At 42.9% G+C, this 18,880-nt stretch overlaps 1 protein-coding gene across 19 annotated transcripts in view; it reads left to right on the forward strand.

Moving 5' to 3' along the window:
• KANSL1 (KAT8 regulatory NSL complex subunit 1) overlaps positions 1–18,880 on the forward strand; it is a 197,017-nt gene that overhangs the window by 15,759 nt on the left and 162,378 nt on the right. For 3 of the 19 annotated variants that reach the window (XM_063656797.1, XM_063656798.1, XM_063656801.1), the window contains exon 1: positions 13,490–13,801. The exons of 11 other annotated variants lie outside the window; for them this stretch is intronic. The gene's annotated coding sequence lies outside the window, so the exon portion shown is untranslated. Of the gene's footprint in view, positions 1–13,489; positions 13,802–14,589; positions 14,729–14,767; positions 15,133–18,880 lie in introns of those variants that run through there. 5 more of the 19 variants (XM_054458816.2, XM_054458822.2, XM_054458833.2 and 2 more) reach the window with 3 other exon arrangements.

Here is an 18,880-nt window from a genome sequence, read left to right on the forward strand (position 1 = left end):
GTAGATTATTTCTTTAGCGTCTCATGTATTTACCTTTAACAAGATTTTTGTTTTATCTTTGAAACTTTTTTTTTTTTTTTTTGAGACAGACTCTTGCTCTTTCACCCAGGTTGGAGTGCAGTGGTGTGCTCTCAGCTCACTGTAACCTCTGCTTCCCGGGTTCAAGCGATTCTCCTGCCTCAGCTTCCCCAGTAGCTGGGATTACAGGCGCCTACCATCACACCTGGCTAATTTTTGTAGTTTTAGTAGAGACGGGGTTTCACCATCTTGGCCAGGTTGGTCTTGAACTCCTGACTTCGTGATCCACCCGCCTTGGACTCCCAAAGTGCTGGGATTACAGGTGTGAGCCACTGCGCCCGGCCCAATCATAGTTTTCTATAACCTCAAACTCCTGGACTCAAGGGTTCCTTCTGCCTCAAGCTCCTGAGTAGCTAGGACTACAGGTGTGTGCCACCATGCCTGGCTAATTTATTTATTTTTTTAAATTTATTTTGTAGAGACAGGGTCTTGCTATATTGCTCTGGCAGGTCTCAAAATCCTTGCCTCAAGGGATCCTCTCCTTCTGGTGTCAGCCACCGTGCTCAGCCTTTGCCCATTTTAAAATTGGATTCTCTTTTTATTGTTGAGTTTTAAGAGTTCTTTAAATATACTAGATACAAATCCCTTGTGAGATACATGATTTGCAAATATTTTCTCCCATCTATGGGTTGTGTTTTCAATTTCTTGATGGCGTCCTTTAATGTACAAAATGTTATAATTCTGATGAAGCCAAATTTACTTGTTTTTTTCTTTGTGGCATGTGGTTTTGATGTCAAGTCACCAAATGAAATGAAGATTAGCTTTTGTTTTCTTCTAGGAATTTTATTGTTTTAGCTGTTACATTTAGGTCTATAATCCATGTTTAAATTTAATTAGAATTAATTTTTGTGTATGGTGTGAGATATAGTGGTCCAGCTTCATTCTACTGCATGTGAATATTCAGTTGTCCCAGCATGGTTTGTTGAAAAGACCATTGTTTGTTTCTTGTAGAGATGGGGTCTTGCTTTGTTGCCCTGGCTAGTCTTGAACTCCTGACCTCAAGCAATCCTCCTGTCTCAGCCTCCCCAAATGCTGGGATTACAGGTGTCAGCCACAGCACTTGGCTTAAGAAGACCATTCTTTCCTCCACTGAATTGTCTTGGCATTTTTGTCAAAAAATCAATTGACTGTCAGTGTAAAGGTTTATTTCTGAACCCACACTTATATTCCATTGATCTGTATGTTTATCCTTATGCCACTACCACACTGTCTTGATTTCCGTAGCTTTGAATTATGTTTTCAAATCAGGAAGTGTGAGTCCCCCAACTTTGTTTTTCCTCTTCAAATTTCTTTCGGGTATGCTGGGATCACATTGATTCTGTAGATCAATTTAGGGAATATTGCCATTTTAACAGTGTTACATCTTCTGATCCATTCTCATCCATGAACATGGGATGTCTTTCCTTTTTTGAGACACAGTCTTGTTCTGTCATCCAGGCTGGAGTGAAGTACAGTAATGCAATCACGGCTCACTGCAGCTGTAACCTACTAGGCTCAAGTGATCGTCCCTCCTCAGCCCCCGAAGCAGCTAGGATTACAGGTGCATGCCACCACATCTAGCTCATTTTTGTATTTTTGTAGAGACGAGGTCTTGCCATGTTGCCTAGTCTGATCCTGAACTTCTGGGCTCAAGCAGACCACCCACTTCAGTCTACCAAAGTGCTGGGATTACAGGTGTGAGCCATCACACCTGGCCTTTCCATTTAGTTAGGATTTCTTTAACTTCTTTTGGCAATTTTTATATGTCTCAGAGTATAAGATTTTCACTGCTTTTGTTAAATTTATTTCTAAGCCTTTTTTTTTTTTTTTTTTTTTTGAGACAGTGTCTCATTCTGTCACCCAGGCTAAAGTGCAGTGGTGCGATCTCGGCTCATTGCAACCTCTGCCTCCTGGGTTCAAGCGATTCCGCTGCCTCAGCCTCCTGAGTAGCTGGGATCACAGGCACCTGCCACCACACCCAACTAATTTTTGTATTTTAGTAGAGACGGGGTTTCACCATGTTGGCTAGGCTAGTCTCAAACTCCTGACCTCAAGTGATCCGCCAGCCTCGGCCTCCCAAAGTGCTGGGATTACAGGTGTGAGCCATCGTGCTTGGCTTTCTAAGTCTTGTTTTTTGGGGGGGATGCTATTGTAATTGGCATTTTAAAAAACTTTTAATGTTCAGATTGCTTATTGCTTGTGTATAGAAATATGATTACTACTTATATATTGAGCTTGTATCCTGTAACTGTGTTGGATGTGTTTATTGGCTCTAATAGTTTATTTGTGGGATTTTCTTAGGATTTTCCATATACAAGATTATATCATCTGCAAATAAAGGTAGTTTTACTTCTTTTTTTTTAAGCCTGAGTGATTTTTATTTCTTTTTCTTGCCTATTTGCCCTGGCCAGAACCTTCAGTGCAGTGTTGAACGGAGTGGTAAGAGTGGATATCCTTGTTTTGTTCTTGACCTGAGGGAGAAAGCATTCAGGCTTTCTCCATTAAGTATGATTTCAGCTATGGGGTTTTTGTAGGTATTCTTTTTTTCCCCTATAGGTATTTTTTATTAGATTGAAGATGTTTTCTTCAATTCCTACTTTGTTGAGTGTTTTTATCATGAAAGCATGTTGGATTTTGTTAAGTGCTTTTTCTGCATCTATTCAAATGATCATGTGGTTTGTATCCTTTATTAATATGGTGTATTACATTAATTGATTTTCAGAAGTTAAGCCAACCTTGAATCCCTGGGATTAAGTCATACTTAGCAATGGTGTATAAGCCTTTTTATATGTTGCTGGAGTCATTTTGCTTTGTTGAGGACTTTTACATCTGTATTCATAAGATATATTGGTCTGTAGTTGTCTTGTGATATCTGTGTCTGGTTTTGGCATCAGAGTAATAATGGCTTTATTGAATGAGTTGAGATGTGTTCTTGGCTTCATCTGGAACTAATTTTGGTTTAACTTTGAACATTCATTTAGCAATTGTAAATTCTAATTGCCTAATTACTGAATGAAGATAATAATTAAAGGTATAACTGTTTTTTTGTTTTTTTGAGATGGAGTCTCGCTCTGTTGCCCAGGCTAGAGTGCAGTGGTGTGATCTCAGCTCACTGCAACCTCCACTTCCCAGGTTCAAATGATTCTTATGCCTCAGCTTCCCAAGTAGCTAGGATTACAGGCCCCTGCCACCACACTCAGCTAATTTTTGTTTTTAGTAGAAACTAAAAATACAAAAATTTTATCATGTTGGCCAGGCTGGTCTCGAACTCCTGACCTCAAGTGATCCTCCCAACTTGGCCTCCTCAAGTGCTGGGATTACAGGTGTGAGCCACTACACCTGGCCTTTTTGTTTATGTTTGTTTTAGAGATAGGGTCTTCCTATGTTGCCTAGGCTGGAGTACAGTGGCCTATGGTTTCAAGCACTCCTCCTGCCTCAGCCTCCCAAGTAGCTGGGACAAGAGGCACATGGCACACTCAGCTTGGTTGCCTTCCCCCTGCTCCCTCACCCGTGAGACAGGGTCTTGCTATTTGTCCAGACTAGTCTAGAACTCCTAGGCTCAAGTATTCTCTCCACCTCAGCCTCCCAAGTAGCTAGGATGACAGGCACATGCCACCACACTTGGCGGTCAACTGTTTAAAAAACATCTATTATTTAACATTCAGGGTAGAGGTTCCAAGTATAGAACTTTAGATCCTTACTGTCTGCTTGGTTCCCTGGATTTTTTCTCCTGGTTTTATTTGGGGTACTTACTTCATTATTTCATTTTGGTTATGCCATAAATAACACCCAATTTTAGCATTCCTGGGATGATTTAGGCAAGCTTCAGAAAAGAGGCCAGAAGAAAATGGAATTGGAAGCATAAAGCCACTAAAATTTTTTCATTGTTCTCTGATCATTTTTTAGCTTTGGATTTTTTGATCATTTAACATATCAATGAGTAGAAAGGATTTTTCTTGACTACCACTTAGCTTATAAAGTGACCGAGTATTCTTTCCTTAGAGATTCTACAGTGTTTAACATTCATTAGGTGCTCAGTATGTTTATGAATGAGTATATATTAATGGTAGGGCTTTTATAGGGTCTTATTTTACTGAAAATTGAAGATAATCATTCACATTTGGATTACAAGTGTTTGTGTTATGTTATAAACATTTAATGCCCTAGCCCAAATATTAACAAGCATGGTCATATTTTGGTATTGCCACGGTAGGTATTCTGGGAAGTGTGAGTAGTTGTTTTTTCCTACCCTCTGTGCTGAAGGATTTCTTTCTTTTTTTTTGAGACGGAGTCTTGCTCTGTCGTTCAGGCTGGAGTGCAGTGGCGCGATCTCAGCTCACTGACACTGCAACCTCTACCTCCTGCCGGGTTCAAGCAATTCTCCTGCTTCAGCCTCCCGAGTAGCTGGGACTACAGGTGCATGCCACCACGCCTGGCTAATTTTTTGTATTTTAGTAGAGATGAGTTTTCACCATGTTGCCCAGGCTGGTCTCGAACTCCTGAGCTCTAGCAATCCACTGGCCTCAGCCTCCCAAAGTGCTAGTATTAGAGGTGTGAGCCACCACGTCTGGCCTGAAGGACTTCTTATACCAAAGAAGATACAGTTTCATCTAACTATTTTATTTTATTTTTTCTAATACTGGTTAAAGTTGGTTCATTTGGGACACATTTCATTAGATAAATTTGTGTCTAAATGTGATTGTGAGAATTTGGAATATGGTGGAAAATACTGAATATTAGATTCTATAATTTTTGTCAGTCTAATTCAGAAACAAAAAAGATTGCAGTTGAGAAAATCATACATGATTTCTTTGTAAATGAGTTACAGAGATAAGACAGGACCTTTAGCATTTCCTGAATTCCAGTCATGTTCTCAGTAACTTATGGTCTCTTTTATAATATTGTACCCATGACAATTTATACGTTAGATTTCAGGTTTTATCTTCTGCCTGGAAGGATTACATTCAGGGGTTTTAGCCATGCATATTTATCTATAAATGGTCTAAACCAGTGCCTCTTTATCTTTCCTTAAAGTACTTTTCAGGGTCTAGGGCTGTTTGGAGCAGTTTGTTACAAGCAGGACATATCTCTCTGAGGACTCCTTTTCTATCTTGAAACAGTGAGAATTTTGCATTTTGCTCCGTATACATTGAATATTCCTTATCCGAAATGCTTGGGACCAGAAGTTTTTTGGATTTCAGATTTTTCAGATTTTGGGATGTTTGCATGTACATAATGTATTATCTTGGAGATGGGATCCAAATCTAAACATGAAATTCTATGTTTCATGTACACATTATGCACATAGCCTGAAGATAATTTCTTTTTTTTTACCTTTTTCTTTAAGAGATGATGTCTCATACTGTTGCCCAGGCTGGAGTGCAGTAGCGTGATCCTAGCTCACAGCAGCCTAGAACTCCTGGGCTCAAGTCATTCTCCTGCCTCAGCCTCCCAGGCAGCTGGTACTAGCTGGTACAGATGCATGGTGCCAAGCCCAGCTAATTTTTTTGTTTGTTTGAGATGGGGTCTGATTCTGTTACCCAGGTTGGAGTGCAGTAGCGCCATCTCTGCTCACTGTAGCCTCCACTTTCCAGGCTCAAGCGACTCTCCCTCCTTGGCTTCCTGTGTAGCTGGGACCACAGGTGCATGCCACCATGCCTGGCTAACTTTTTGTATTTTTGGTAGAGAGAGGTTTTGCTACCTTGCCCAGGCTGGTCTTGAACTCCAGAGCTCAAGCGATTCACCTGCCATGGCTTTCCAGTGTTGGGATTACAGGCCTGAGCCACTGCACCTGGCCTTAATATATATATATTTTTTTTCAGAGATAGGGTCTCACTATGTTGCCCAGGCTGGTCTTGAACTCCAGGGCTCAAATGATCCTCCCATCTTGGTCTCCCAAAGTGTTAGGATTACAGGCATGAGCTACCACAACCGACCAGTTTTATACAAAATTTAAAATAATTTTGTTCTTGAAATAAACAGTGTTTCTGATGGTTCAGAGAACCATCAGAAGCAAAGGTGTCACGTGTGGAATTTTCCATTTGAGGTGTCATGTTGGCACTCAAAAAGTTTCAGATTTTGGAGGGTTTTGAATTTTCAGATTAGGGATGGTCAACCTGTAATATATTTGTGTTTAACAAAAGTACATCGGATTTTACTATAACCCTTGATTAAATTGATACTCCAAAAAAGTTGCTCCTGCATATATTCAGTGGCTTTGGTTCCTCCCCGTTTGTAGCTGTATGTTCCTGAGTGTACATAGAAACAAGTTCAAGAATCCAAGAATTAGTGGGTTAAAAATAATGTTCTAGGCTGGGCGTGGTGGCTCACGCCTGTAATTCCAGCATTTTGGGAGGCTGAGACGGGCGGATCACCTGAGGTTAGGATTTTGAGACCAGCCTGGCCAACATGGCGAAACTCCCTCTCTGCTAAAAATACAAAGATTAGCCGGGCATGGTGGTGCGCGCCTGTAGTCCCACCTACCTGGGCGGCTGAGGTAGGAGAATCGCTTGAACCCAGGAGGTGGAGGTTGCAGTGAGCCCAGATTGTGCCATGCACTCCAGCTTGGCAGCCTGGGCAGCAGAGTGAGACTGTGTCTCAAAAAAAAAAAAGTAATTCCCTTTCCACGAATGGTATGCCGCTTCATTGGAGGAAACAGGTCTGCCATCTTCCAAAGTCCCTAGGTTTGCCATGCCATCAGAACAAGATTTTACAAGTTGCATCATAACTTAGAATCAGCAACTGACGTAAAAAAACTCCGACAGAGACGGAGTTTCGCTCTGTCGCCTAGGCTGGAGTGCAGTGGCGCGATCTCGGCTCGCTGCAAGCTCCGCCTCCCAGGTTCATGCCATTCTGCTGCCTCAGCCTCCCGAGTAGCTGGGACTACAGGTGCTCCCCACCATGCCCGGCTAATTTTTTGTATCAGTAGAGACGGAGTTTCACCGTGTTGGCCAGGATGGTCTGGATCTCCTGATTTCGTGATCTGCCCGCCTTGGCCTCCCAAAGTGCTGGGATTACAGGCATGAGCTACCGCACCCAGCCTGTAAAAACATTTTTTAAGGTGTGTTTTGCCTTGTACCACCTGCTGCCTCCTTTTCTCTTTGAACATTTTTCCTTCTGACTCACTTTTATCAGGTCCTCCACAACTTGGCTGCTCACAGCTGCCTTGAAGTTCTGCATATTTACCTTTATGTTTCCTTTGGAAAAGAACTCAGGTAGTTTCTTGGTACATTTTGGCCAAATTCTGACACTCAACTTTATTATCTGATAAAACGTTTGGGTCCTGCGTAGATTGCTTAATCTGCAAAACCAGTATATTAGAATACTCCTTCTATGTTTGGTCATTGAACGTTCAAGGTTAACCACACATTCTAGTTATTTGAGAATTTTAAAATATTCTAAAGTTAAAAGCATTAGAATTAACTAAAATTCACCAAAATAATCAGGGTGTGTATGTGTGTGTAAACTCATTGAGGAACTTTATTAAAATGTTCGTATAAAATCCTGGTTAAACTGCTTGCACTAGAAATGAGTGCTGGTAGCTGCTATTAAATCCACCACTGTGGAGAAGACCAACAATCTTGGGTGTTAGATTTTAACAATAGCTGATGACCTGAGAGGACCTGACTTGTTTCTTTCAGTGATATAATTGTATTCAGCTGAGCTTTAATGTTGTCTTCTGAATTATCCCAAAGTAAATTATTTCTAGACTTACTAGTACATATAGGTTTAACCTACAACAGTATTGTTCTCATTACTAACACAGTTAAATCAGGAGGCTGCCTAATAATTAGTTTTTCTTTTGTGTGAATTATTGGGTCAGTTCTGTGGTGAGATGGTAAAATAATATCTTTATGTAAATCCTGCAGTTTGTATCAGTAGTATGAGGCAGAAAATACCTTGTTAGGTTGGATTGAAATGAAGGAATGCTATGCATTCTTGTAATACTTTGCCATTTATGAAATGCTTTTGTTTAATCTTACTGAAAGTTTGTTTCTACTGGATTCAGTCAGTACATAAAAATACTGTATGATATTTTGAATCAGTTAAGGCCTCCATTTAATGAAAAAAATCTTGATTTCTGAGCTTTGTAGTCATTGTAATCAGTATGAGGATTTTCTTCTACTTGCATTTGGCTAAATCTTTATACTTGTGACACTGTGAAATAGGTAGTATTGTTTAGGTTTAATGCCTTTAGCATGATTGCATGTCCAGTTCACCAAGTGAGTAGCACTGGTGAATTAGAAGTGGGAAAAGTGAGAATTGAAGACTGAGAGAACCTGATCCCAGCTTTGATGCTTTGGCAGTCTCTTAACTGGCTTCTTTCTGTTGGCCTCATTTTCACACTAATAAAATGTAGTGGCTGAACATATTCCTTCTACATCCTAAATTTTTTGACTTAAATTTCTTAACTTTGGTTTAGTTGACTCTGGCTTTCTATTTAATATTTAGCTGGTTAAATATTAATGTGAGAACATGCCTCAGTTTCAGCTTAAAGATGTTTCTTTCATAATTTTAATATGGGTTTTTACATAGGTTTATGTGTTCATTTCTGTGATATCTAGAATAAATTATTGAGCTTAATAGGTACTCACTAGATTTTTGTTGAATTAAATGTATTTGAAGTATTTAATGTGGCATTAGATTTATGATTGTAAATAATCATTCTCAGAATGTTTTTAGGGAGCTAAAAGTATTTTTATATATAGTGTTATCTAAGTTCATGAATGAAAACATTGTTTGCTAGAGTCTAGACAGGGATTTTTTTTTTTTTTTTTTGAAACGGAGTCCCGCTCTGTCACTCAGGTTGGAGTGCAGTGGTGCGATCTTGGCTCACTGCATCCTCCACCTTGTGGGTTCAAGCGATTCTCCTGCCTCAGCCTCCCAAGTAGCTAGGACTATAGGCATGTGCCACAATGCCAGGCTAATTTTTGTATTTTTAGTTGAGACAGGGTTTCACCATGTTGCCCAGGCTGGTCTCAGACTCCAGGCCTCAGGTGATCCACTTGCTTTGGTCTTCTGGAGTGCTAGAATTACAGGCGTGAGTCACCACATCCAAGCTTTTTTTTTTTTTTTTTAAATTAAATTAGGTCCAAGTCCTAAGTAGATAGGTGTTTGAAGTTTGAATTAGGAAAGAGGTGCTGATTTTTGCTTCACTCAGATTTTAACCTTTGAAGTTTAGAACTGTGGAAAATAGCTTCATTTACTAATAATAATAGTTAAACTTAAGAGGTAGGTGGTATTACTATCTCCATTTTACAGAGCAGAATATGTACTTTGCCCAAAGTACTTTGCCCAAAGTAACACAAAGAATAAGTGAGGGGGCAGGATTAGAATCTGGGGCTACCTAGGTCCTGTGTGCTTAAGTACTACACTCTACCTTTTTCATTTATTCAGTCAGTTCTTATGATGTGTCTCTTTTGTGCCACGCCCTGGGCTAGGTCCTAGGTAAGTAACCAAAAAAATGGGTCCCTGTGCTTTTGAAACTAAATGGCCTAGGCTTTAGGACTTGTCCTGAGTTAATATATAATAATTGCTTTTTCTTAAGTGCAAAAAAAGTTATTCATTGTCCTTTTGAGATTAGTTTGGACATACAAGGTACTGAATTTGTGAGATTATTCTGTTTAGGAATTTCTGGCTTGTTTAGAAGGTCTGTGGTAGGAAAGGTAGAGAGTGCCTTTTTGGAATATGTTTATTATCTATAGATGAGAGTTACAGATCTTAAATTAGAACAACCACAGTTCCTGCCTGCAAGGGCTTTCAGGCTGGCTTGAGGTGGCAAGACTGGTATATGAAAACAACCTCAGAGGAATTACAGAGAGCATTTAACCAAGGGTAATGTAGTGCCAATTCTGTACATTATTGGTTCTTTTTTTGAGGCAGAGTCTCCTTCTGTCACCTAGGCTGGAGTGCAGTGGTGTGATCTTGGCTCACTGCAACCTCTGCCTTCCGGGCTCAAGTGATTCTCATGCCTCAGCCTCCCGAGTAGCTGGCACTACAGGCCTGCACCACCATGCTTGGCTACTTTTTGTATTTTTAGTAGAGGCGGGGTTTCACCATGTTGGACAGGCTGGTCTCGAATTCCTGGCCTCAGGTGATCTGCCTGCTTTGGCCTTCCAGCGTGCTGGGATTACAGGCGTGAGCCACCGTGCCCAGCCTACATTATTGTCAAGTGAAATGAGTAGATGATGACAGTGGTGTGGTGGAATATAAGAGGATAACATGAGTTGTAGGTGGATTGGAGAGAGGAATTAACAAGGAATGGTGGTAACGAGGGATGGTCCTCTTTTTCTAGGTAGAGAGAACATAGACAAAGATGGATGGGTACAGAGCTGTGTGTAAGAGGGAATACCTTTTCATTTTTTCTTTCTTTCCTTCTTCCCTTCCTTTCTTTTTCTTTTTTTTGAGACAGGGTGTTGCTCTGTTGCCCAGGCTGGTTTGCAGTGGCGTGATCATGGTTCACTGCAGCCTTGACCTCCTGGGCTCAAGTGATCCTCTTGCCTCAGCCTCTGAGTAGCTTGGACTACAGGCGTATGCCACCACCCCCGGCTAAATTTTTTTATTATTTATTTTTTGAAGAGATGAGGTTTTGCTGTTTTGCCCGGGATGTTCTCAAACTCCTGGCCTCAAGCAGTACTCTCACATTGGCCTCTCAAAGTGCTGGGATTATAGGTGTGAGCCACCATGTCTTTTCTGAGGAAGAAATAATAAGATTAGTTATATAAAATACTGTAATCATAAAGTAAGATACAAATACTAAAAAACATTAGAACTCAATCATTGTTTTTTGACTTCATTTATTATATAAGGAACCTAACTCAAATTGGCTTAAACAATTAATAAGTGTTTATTGTTACATTGTTCTAATGTGGCTGGAAATCCAGAAGTCATACAAATTGTCAGGATTGGTTGATACAGTGGCTTAATGCTATCACCAAGGACCAACTCTCTATTCCCTTTGATGTTGGTGGCATCTTCAGGCTTGCTGCAAAGGTGACTGTAGCAGTTTGAGGTGTCACTGTCTGAGGAAGAGGGACTGTTTTTTCCTCCATCATTTTTAGGACTGAAGAACCTTTTCTTACAGTTCTCTTTTGGAGGCTGTCCAGGGGGCTTCTACTCACATCTCATGGCCATTCCTAACCAATCATTGGCAAAGAGAATGGGTTAAAACTAATCAGAATAGAGTGGATATTGGAGAGTCAACATGACTATTCCAAGAGTGATTTGAAATGTATTGGTGTTTTTATTTTTTAATCACTTTTCATTTTGAGATGGTCTCGCTCTGTTGCCCAGGTTGGACTACAATGGCATGATCATGACTCACTGCAGCCTTGACCTCCCAGGCTCAAGCAATCCCCTCAGCTTCTGGAGTAGCTGGGACTGTAGGCACATGCTACCACACTTGGCTAATTAAAAATTTTTTTTGTGGAGATAAGGTCTCACTTTGTTGCCCAGGCTGGTCTCTAACTCCCGAGCTCAAGTGATCCTCCCACCTCACCCTCCCAAAGTGCTGGGATTACAGGAGTGAGCTGCTGCACCAGGCCTTTTTCTTTAAATCTTTTTTTGTTTGTTTGTTTTATTTTGTATGTAGGTGTTTTCAATCAGCCTTTTGGACATCCACTATTTTTTGGGGGGAAATTTAAGAAAATTTATTTCTCTTCATAAGATTTTTGTGCAGTGGCTCATGCCTGTAATGCCAGTACTCGAGTCCAGGAGTTGAGACCAGCCTGGGCAACATAGGGAGACTCTGTATCTATCAAAACAAAACGGAATGAAAAAAAAAAAAACAGCTGGGCATGGTGGCATATGCCTGTAGTGCCAGCTACTCAAGAGGCTGAGGTAGGATCGCCTAAGCCTGGGAGGCTGCAGTGAGTTGTGATTGCACCACTGCACTCCAGCCTGGGCGACCGAGCAGGACGCTGTCAACAAAATAAAAGTTGGTGCCTAGGAAGAAAGATGTCTGATTTTAGATAAGAATATACAACAGGTTGACTGATTTAAGTGCCATAAACCCTGTGAACTCTTGAGTCTTGCACTAAGCAATGAGAGAAAGGGGAAGCTGGAATTTATAGTTCCCCCAAATACATGGTTTTAAAAATGAGCATTTTCCAGTTTTCTCCTAATCCATTAGAAAAATGTATTTCATATAATCTTGCTTATTTGGTTGCCTAATTAAATCTGACAGTTGAGTCTTAAAAATTTGGAGCAGCAGTAAGATTATTTTGTTATGGTGTGTCTGAATTTAATATTTAAGTATACGCTGCAAAGGGCTTTGCCTTATTTGGTGTTTTTCATTCTGCTAATTTAGATTTCAGAAGCCTCAGATTGGGGCTCTAGTTCGCCATCTGTTGGTCCAATACCCTTCTACTGTATTTTGTGGAATTACTATTTATGTGTGTATGTGTGTACAATAAAAAAGTCAATTAAAGTTTTTCCCCAGGGTTGTAAATTAAAAATCCAAGACTAAAGACCTCTTTTGGATGTGCATATAAATATTAGTTTATTCTTTGTGTAATTTGACCCTCTGACTGCAAACTGCCTGCTTTTGATATTTGAGAACCATGACTATGCTTGAGAGTGTGATTTTAGGAGTACAAATGGAAACTCGCAGAAACCTAGGTGCAGATGTTGCAGCGGCAGGTGAGTTAGTGTAACTTTGTGGGAAGACTAAAACCGTTCTGTAACGACTGTGAGGGTGTTTTTTGATAAGCAGAAGTGACGTATAATGCCGGATATTGGTTCTGGTAAGCCACAAAAAAGTGTGAAGCATTTTGCGTCTTCCTTTTTGGTAGTAGAGCATACATACCCTTCTTATCTGCCGAATTAGATTATTTAATGATTTGAACGATTTTTTCTTCAGTCATTTAAGCTAGTTTTGATGAATCCTAGATTAGTCTTTTAAATCTCAAGATACTCCACTCATCTTTTGGCAACTTTAAAGGGTGGTAGAATTACACTTTGTATTACATTATGTTTCTGAATTCTTTAAGTCTAGGAAAGGTTCCATTATTTTAAGGTCCTATTTTGGGGACAATATAAAGTTCTGTACTGATAAACTGGTCATGAGAAATGATAAGGTGCCACCACTTTAAACCAACTCTGGTAACGAGGTGGGAAGTTGGCTTTTTGTTGTGAGATTTGTGTTTCTTTATGGAGTTCTTTGTTAAACTTTTAGCATGGCAGTGAACTTCCTTTTGGTGGCGGCAGGAAGCATAAATACTCATTGTGTAATGCCATTTGCCTGTTTTGGCGGATCTGCCAAGCCATGACACCCAAAACAAGACGCGTGTTTCTTCACGAAAACTACAGTTCCCAGCGGGCCCGGCGCCGGCGGGGCCACTTCCCCTCTGGCTCCCGGCTGCCCCTTCCCGGGCTGGCCCGGCGCGGGCCCTGGCTGGGGCCTGCGCAGTGACTATGTGCACCACCCCGTCCTCCCACCCCGCCCAACTCTGGTGGCTGCGGAGTGCGGTGCTGGGGCTAGTGCCCAGCCGTGCTGCAGTGTACGGAGGCTGGCTGCTAGGGACAAAGGGCGGGCGGCGGAAGCTGCTTCACTGGTCAGGGAGCTTTCTGCAGGGTTAGCCCTGGAATAGTGTGGTGCCGACGGCCTTACCCTCTTTACTACACAGTGCAAACATTCCTCGCTCACGTCCTCTTGCTCCGCGGCGCCGGCCCGCCCTGCCCCTCAACCGGCGAGCCGCACCGCCGGCCCCAGCACGGAGGGAATGTGACGGCGTCAGTGCCTCAGGTTAGACTCACCTCGGCCGCAGCGAGGGCTGGCTTCCCCCTGCCGCAGTGCTGCGTGCCGTCGCCGCACGTCCGGGCCAGCTGGGGCCGGGCGCTGCGGCCTCCGCAGATGGAGGTACAAAAACATCGGCCGCGGCGAGGAGCCATGACTGAGGCGGCGGCGGCCGCACCTCCTGGCGGCCCGCGGGGGCGGCGCGGCGGGCGCCCCCTGGCGGCGCGCCGGGGTGGAGCGGCCCTTCGCCGCCGCAGCCGCAGCCGGCGGAGGCGCTGCTGTCCCTCCTCCCCGTGTCCCCGGCGCTCGCCCGCTCGCTCGCTCGCTCCATTCTCCCTCCGCTTCAGATTAAAGGGGGGGAGGGAAAAGGAGCTCGGCCGCCATTTTCCCAGTGCCGCCGCCACCGCCGCCACCGCTCGCCGAGCCGGCGGGAGAACCGAGCACCGTAGCGAAGCCGACTCGTCTCGCCGCGGCGGCGCGGGGGGCGGCTGAAGCGCGCTCCCCGGCTGGAAAGAGGCGGCCGGGGGTGGCGGCCTGGGTGCGGGTTCGGGCTGCAGACGGCGGTGCTTGTTTGTGCGGGGCGGGGGGGCGGCTTCACTCTCTGCCCCCGCCCGCCCGCCCTCCCGGCCGGGCTGCGGTCTCTAGCCGTGCTCGGGCCCCGTCGGTGCGGAGGAAGGCCGGGAAAGGGCCCGAAAGAGAAGAAAAAGCAGCCGCTCCCCGCCGCCGCCTTCCCCTCCCCCTCCGCCTCGCCCCCCCGCCCGGAAAGTCAGGGCGGCTCCGGGCGTCGGGGGGAGGAGAGCGGCGGGCCCGGGCCGGAGCAGCCGTCGCGCGCCCCCGTCCGCCGCTGGCCCTCGGCGCCCAGGCCGGGGGGCTGTTTGCAAACTGCGCCCATTTTGTGGGGCTGAATCCGCCCGGGCTACGCTCCTCCATCACGTGGTAGGTGCTGCTGCTGCTCCTCTCCTCCTCCTCCTGCTGCCCTTTCTCCTTCTCCTCGCTCTCCCTGTGGCTCCCATTTCTCTCTCTCTTTGTTAGTTGTAACTAGAAAGGCAGGGCAGGGTAGAAAAAACCCCCGGAACTTTAAATGGCCTCTCCGGGCTTCCCTGCTGCAGGTCCGGGCTGGGAGTCGCCCCAAGGGCGGGGGTGTGCGGGGGCCCTTCCCCAGCAGCTGCCGCCTCGTTCGCCAGCTTTTCCTTTGGCGTTCTATTTAAAAAGGCGGCCTGGAGAACATGATTTATTCCCGTAAAAGAACCCCCCAAACAAACTCTGGCTCTCGCCTTGAACTTCTCTTGACTGCAGAAGGCCTCTCTCTGCTCGAAACACACATCTTGGCGCGTTGCACGGTTTGTATCACAACTCTGATTGTTTCATTTATTATTTTGTTGCCTGTAAATTCAGGTCACTTAGGTTTTCAGATGTAGTCTCCCTCAGGCGGACTTTTTTTTTTTTTAAACTAAAGAGGAAGAGGCATTTATTTGCTTTTAAGTGAGTTGGAATCTTAACTGCCTTTTTGGGGGCCTGTTTTCCGGCTGACGGTCTTTTGATTCTTAGCAAATAGTTTGTTTTCCATACGATAAACAACCCTACTCCCGTGTTTTACTTAAAAATCCTCTTGTTTTCCAATGTTGGAATCCCAATGTGGATTTATAGAGAAACGTGCTACTTAACTATTGCTTATTGATTGCTTTAGGGGAGAAGGGGTGACATGATGGCGCCACTTTAAATTGCTCTCTTTCCTTTTGCTCGGTCCCCCCCGCCCCCCTTTATCCTGGAGGTCACTGGAGCATTTTCTGTGACTTATTAATAAAACTGTACTTGAGGGTGTTAGAAGCACAACTCGTAGGGCCTGGAGTTTACTGCCCCTAGGGTCGACAGACCGACTCCTGCGGTCCCCAAAGTTCCGAGAAATCTCTCTTCCTCCAGCCTCGCCTCCCTCCCCTCCATTCACAATCCTGGTGTTGCCATCTCCTTTGTCACGTGGCTAGCAATCATTGTGTTTTTTTGTTTGTTTTGGGGTGTGTGTTTATATTTTTAAATTGCAGCTCAGAGGAACCTTTCCTTTTCGCTTTGGAGAGATCAAAACGTTTTACTTGTTTTAGTTTTAGAGTCGGAGAACATTTTAAAATAAACGATAAAATTACATAATCTTTGCCTTGCATAATCATGATATAGATTGCTACTGAACTTCGTCTTGAAAGTCCTTTCAAGTATGGAAACTAGTACGTTAGAATATGTTTTCCATTTGTCAGGATGGTCTGTAATTTCTGTTTTCTCTGTTTTTTGGGTCAGTTAAAGGACCACTATTTACAAAGGCTTAAGTGGGTGTGTTTTCCCTTTCCCCTTTCCTATAGGCTCTACTTGGTTCCTTTTCTAGCTTGCTGTCTGACCAATTTAGAAAATTTCAATTGTCTACAGGCGTTGTCAGTTAAAACTTTTGTTTTAACCTCCTATCAACAGTGAATACTTTTGAGTAGTAGTTGTTTTCTGCCTAATGCTGAGTGTATTAACATTTCGGTTTTGATCTAGAAAATTTTTACTTTTAATCCTGTAGTTTTAGAAGTATGTTATTCCTTTATCTGTTTCTTTATATCAGTTTTTCCCATAATTGGGTAAATTCCTATTTTATAAAATAAAAAGTACATTTCTGGTTTTTTCTACATAGGTTACTAGACATTTTTTCAATTTAAAAAAACATTGTGAATTAAGAAACTTATTTTTTTTAAAGTAAATATGAAATGTAGTTCTTGAGTATGCATTGATCCTGATTTACCATGTGCATTGTCAATGGTTTGGACCATTTTCTTTGCTAACAGTTACATCATGTCATGTGATATGTGCAGTGTGATGTGTAGTTCTAAAAATAAGGCAAGGTAAAAATGCTCATCCCTTGGGAATTTAAAAAATGTATTATAAATGTGGAATAACTACCTTCAGTCATGAAATTCTGAATTGGATTTCCACTAGGTTTATGCAACAAAGTGTGCCGTTTCTTTGACCTTTAGCATATTTGGTGTATTTGTTAGTACCTCATAATTTGAGGTGATTGACTTTTTATTTTTTGAACTACTTGGAGGGAAACATTAAATGCTACAAAGGTTCTTAATGTCTGTATTATGGTGAAGATGGTAGTCACTGATGACCACCTCATTTGAGTATATACCAGTGTCTGTGATTGTGACCAGTTAAAAGAATGATCAGTTAAGAATTATTAGAGCCTTTGTGGTAGGGTGGGATTTTCGGTCTTTCCATCTGTATGAATCTACTGAAGTGAAGTATTTTAGAAGTTTTCTTGCATCTTTTCTGAAAGCCACGTTCAGAACATTCGTATTTGACTTTGGTGCTTTACCAATGTGAAATGTTAAATTTTTGTCTGATTTTCTTTCTTCCTGCCTACGCATGTTATTTCTCTGGTTAAACCTGCAGAGCACTCTTTGTTAGGTGAGTGTTTCCTGTTGAGGAAAATTCTGGAAGTTAGAAAATGAGTAGGCCTTAGTTCACTTGTGAACTTACATCAAGGTGAGAAGAAAGTGAAGTAATTATACTAAACTTTTTTCTTCACTGTCACTAAGGCTACTCTTCCATCTGTAGTAATGCTACATTGTAACCAGTGTCTCTGCGTCTTCTGTAGAGTATTGAGTTGACCACAGATTTTAATTGCATTTTAAAGTGAATAAGAAGTTTTAGGTTTGTTCTGTTTGTTATGACCTGATTTGTGTACTCTGTAAACATAGGGGTGTTGTGGTTGTTTGAGAAGGTATTTTAGTATTGAGAGGTTCTGATTAGGCCCCTTTGCGAATAAAGCTTAGTTACCTTGTTGTATCAGGCAAGCAATTTTTTTTTTTTTTTTTTTTTGAGACAGGGTCTCGTTCTGTCGCCCATGCTGGAGTGCAGTGGTGCCATCTCAGCTCATTGCAGTCTCCGCCTCCCAGGTTCAAACGATTCGTGCCTCAGCCGCCTGAGTAGCAGGGACTACAGGCATGTGCCATTGGGACTACAGGCGTGTGCCACCACACCCAGCTAAGTTTTGTATTTTTAATAGAGATGAGGGTTTCACCGTGTTGGCCAGGCTGGTCTTGAACTCCTGACCTCAGGTAATCCACCTTCCTCGGCCTCCCAAAAGTGCTGGAATTACAGGCATGAGCCACTACGCCTAGCCTAGACAAGGAATTTTTAAAATGTGCTATAAAACACCAAACTAATCCACACTGGATTTTCTAAACATAGTAATAGTAAACGCCATGTTTAAAGAGTAATGCTTATTCCTTTTGTGTTTTTTCAGCTTGTGGGGAGATGGGTAGGGACTATTTTTTTCTTCTTGGTGAGTCCATTAAGACACACAAATAAGCGACTTTCTTTCTAGATAGATGTATATAGTTTTATGTTTTATCGTCCCTCTCCACCCCCCAACAAAGGACCTCTCCGTTCCATTCCTTGAGTTTAGAGGGGAGGGACTAGGGTAAACTGAATAAGTGGTTGTCTGTTGATTGCCCCAGAGTAAATCTTATTGAGTGGTTTAGAGATTTTGTTTCTTTTTTCATTTTAGAGACAAGGTCTCGGGGTCTTGCTGTGATTCCCAGGCTGGCGTGCATAGATGTAATCATTGTGCGCTACAGTTTAGAGTGCCTGAACTCCGGAGCTCAAGTGATCTTCCTGCCTTAGCCTCCTGAATAGCTTGAGCAACGGGAGCATATAACCTTGCTTGTCTTTTTTTTTTTTGAGACAGAATCTTCGCTCTGTTGCCCAGGCTGGAGTGCAGTGGTGCGATCTCGGCTCACTGCAACCTCCACCCCTAGGGTTCTAGCGATTCTCGTACCTCAGCCTCCCGAGTAGCTGGCATTACAGGTGCCCACCACCATGCCCGGCTAATTTTTTTCTATTTTTAGTAGAGATGGGGTTTTGCCATGTTGGCCAGGCTGGTGTTGAACTCCTGACCTCAGGTGATCCACCCACCTCAGCCTCCCAAAGTGCTAGGATTATAATAAGCATGAGCCACCGGGCCTGGCCCCTTGTCTTATTTAGAGTTTTAAGGCAGCTTTCGTTGTACTCCTTCTTCATTTTAAATGTTCCTACCTTGATGGATTTGATTATTCT

The sequence above is a fragment of the Pongo pygmaeus genome, chromosome 19, assembly GCF_028885625.2.
Source record: "Pongo pygmaeus isolate AG05252 chromosome 19, NHGRI_mPonPyg2-v2.0_pri, whole genome shotgun sequence".
NCBI classification, from domain to species: domain Eukaryota; kingdom Metazoa; phylum Chordata; class Mammalia; order Primates; family Hominidae; genus Pongo; species Pongo pygmaeus.